Source organism: Taudactylus pleione, unplaced genomic scaffold (assembly GCF_031769625.1).
Source record: "Taudactylus pleione unplaced genomic scaffold, aTauple2 ptg000550l, whole genome shotgun sequence".
In the NCBI taxonomy this organism is placed as follows: domain Eukaryota; kingdom Metazoa; phylum Chordata; class Amphibia; order Anura; family Myobatrachidae; genus Taudactylus; species Taudactylus pleione.
In genome coordinates, this window is record NW_028284952.1 from 3682501 (window position 1) to 3685000 (window position 2500).

At 37.8% G+C, this 2500-nt stretch overlaps 11 pseudogenes; all 11 read left to right on the plus strand.

Moving 5' to 3' along the window:
- The first annotated feature begins 62 nt into the window (after window positions 1-62).
- On the plus strand, window positions 63-181 carry LOC148497412 (5S ribosomal RNA; annotated as a pseudogene).
- A 116-nt stretch (window positions 182-297) lies between these two features.
- Window positions 298-416, plus strand: LOC148497413 (5S ribosomal RNA; annotated as a pseudogene).
- A 116-nt stretch (window positions 417-532) lies between these two features.
- LOC148497414 (5S ribosomal RNA) lies at window positions 533-651 on the plus strand (annotated as a pseudogene).
- Window positions 652-766: 115 nt separating this feature from the next.
- Window positions 767-885, plus strand: LOC148497415 (5S ribosomal RNA; annotated as a pseudogene).
- A 116-nt stretch (window positions 886-1001) lies between these two features.
- LOC148497416 (5S ribosomal RNA) lies at window positions 1002-1120 on the plus strand (annotated as a pseudogene).
- Window positions 1121-1236: 116 nt separating this feature from the next.
- On the plus strand, window positions 1237-1355 carry LOC148497417 (5S ribosomal RNA; annotated as a pseudogene).
- Window positions 1356-1471: 116 nt separating this feature from the next.
- LOC148497418 (5S ribosomal RNA) lies at window positions 1472-1590 on the plus strand (annotated as a pseudogene).
- A 115-nt stretch (window positions 1591-1705) lies between these two features.
- Window positions 1706-1824, plus strand: LOC148497419 (5S ribosomal RNA; annotated as a pseudogene).
- Window positions 1825-1940: 116 nt separating this feature from the next.
- LOC148497420 (5S ribosomal RNA) lies at window positions 1941-2059 on the plus strand (annotated as a pseudogene).
- Window positions 2060-2175: 116 nt separating this feature from the next.
- Window positions 2176-2294, plus strand: LOC148497421 (5S ribosomal RNA; annotated as a pseudogene).
- A 116-nt stretch (window positions 2295-2410) lies between these two features.
- LOC148497422 (5S ribosomal RNA) overlaps window positions 2411-2500 on the plus strand; it is a 119-nt pseudogene continuing 29 nt past the window's right edge.

Below are 2500 nucleotides of genomic sequence, written 5' to 3' on the forward strand. Positions count from 1 at the left end.
ACTTATCAATGATTTTACATGAGTTAAGAAGTTATAGATGTCTAAAGTTAAAATTTTTGAGCACCTACAGCCTAACCACACTGTACATGCCCAATCTTGTTTGATCTTGGAAGCTATGCAGTGTTGGGCCTGGTTAGTGCTTGGATGGGAGACCACCTGGGAATTCCAGGTGCTGTAGGTAATTTTATGCAGCCATAACATTCTTTTCTATTACATTTTACATTTAATTTTTTCTACTTATCAATGAATTTACTTGAGTTAAGAAGTAAAAGAGGTCTAAAGTTAATGTTTTTGAGCACCTACAGCCAAACCACACTGGACATGCCCAATCTCGTCTGATCTTGGAAGCTATGCAGTGTTGGGCCTGGTTAGTACTTTGATGGGAGACCACCTGGGAATACCAGGTGCTGTATGTAATTTTAGACAGCCAAAACATTCTTTTCTATTACATTTTACATTTAATTTTTTCTACTTATCAATGAATTTACTTGAGTTAAGAAGTAAAAGAGGTCTAAAGTTAATGTTTTTGAGCACCTAAAGCCAAACCACACTGGACATGCCCAATCTCGTCTGATCTTGTAAGCTATGCAGTGTTGGGCCTGGTTAGTACTTGGATGGGAGACCACCTGGGAATACCAGGAGCTGTAGGTAATTTTATACTGCCATAACATTCTTTTCTATTATATTTTTCATTTCATTTTTCAACTTGTCATTGAATTTACTTGAGTTAAGAAGTAAAAGAGGTCTAAAGTTAATGTTTTTGAGCTCCTTCAGCCAAACCACACTGGACATGCCCAATCTCATCTGATCTTGGAAGCTATGCAGTGTTGGGCCTGGTTAGTACTTGGATGGGACACCACCTAGGAATCCCAGGTGCTGTAGGTAATTTTATACTGCCATAACTTTCTTTTCTATTACATTTTACATTTAATTTTTTCAACTTATCAATGAATTTCCATGAGTTAAGAAGTAATAGAGGTCTAAATTTAATGCTTTTGAGCACCTACAGCCAAACCACACTGGACATGCCCAATCTCGTCTGATCTTGGAAGCTATGCAGTGTTGGGCCTGGTTTGAACTTGGATGGGAGACCACCTGGGAATACCAGGTGCTGTAGGTAATTTTAGACAGCCATAACATTCTTTTCTATTACATTTTGCATTTAATTTTTTCAACTTATCAATGAATTTACTTGAGTTAAGAAGTAAAAGAGGTCTAAAGTTAATGTTTTTGAGCACCTACAGCCAAACCACACTGGATATGCCCAATCTCGTCAGATCTTGGAAGCTATGCAGTGTTGGGCCTGGTTAGTACTTGGATGGGAGACCACCTAAGAATCCCAGGTGCTGTAGGTATTTTTATACTGCCATAACATTCTTTTCTATTACATTTTACATTTAATTTTTTCAACTTATCAATGAATTTACTTGAGTTAAGAAGTAAAATATGTCTAAAGTTAATGCTTTTGAGCACTTACAGTCAAACCACACTGGACAAGCTCAATCTCGTCTGATCTTGGAAGCTATGCAGTGTAGGGCCTGGTTAGTACTTGAATGGGAGACCGCTTGGGAATACCAGGAGCTGTAGGTAATTTTATACTGCCATAACATTCTTTTCTATTACATTTTACATTTCATTTTTCAACTTGTCATTGAATTTACTTGAGTTAAGAAGTAAAAGAGGTCTAAAGTTAATGTTTTTGAGCACCTACAGCCAAACCACACTGGACATTCCCAATCTCGTCTGATCTTGGAAGCTGTGCAGTGTTGGGCCTGGTTAGTACGTGGAAGGGAGACCACCTGGGAATACCAGGTGCTGTAGGTAATTTTATGCAGCCATACCATTCTTTTCTATTACATTTTACATTAAATTTTTTCAACTTATCAATGAATTTACTTGAGTAAAGAAGTAAAAGAGGTCTAAAGTTAATGTTTTTGAGCTCCTTCAGCCAAACCACACTGGACATGCCCAATCTCGTCTGATTTTGGAAGCTATGCAGTGTTGGGCCTGGTTAGTACTTGGATGGGAGTCCACCTGGGAATACCAGGTGCTGTAGGTAATTTTATGCAGCCATAACATTCTTTTCTATTACATTTTACATTTAATTTTTTCAACTTATCAATGATTTTACATGAGTTAAGAAGTTATAGATGTCTAAAGTTAATATTTTTGAGCACCTACAGCCTCACCACACTGGACATGCCCAATCTTGTTTGATCTTGGAAGCTATGCAGTGTTGGGCCTGGATAGTCCTTGGATGGGAGACCACCTGGGAATTCCAGGTGCTGTAGGTAATTTTATGCAGCCATAACATTCTTTTCTATTACATTTTACATTTAATTTTTTCAACTTATTAATGAATTTACTTGAGTTAAGAAGTAATAGAGGTCTAAATTTAATGCTTTTGAGCACCTACAGCCAAACCACACTGGACATGCCCAATTTCGTCTGATCTTGGAAGCTATGCAGTGTTGGGCCTGCTTAGTACTTGGATGGGAGA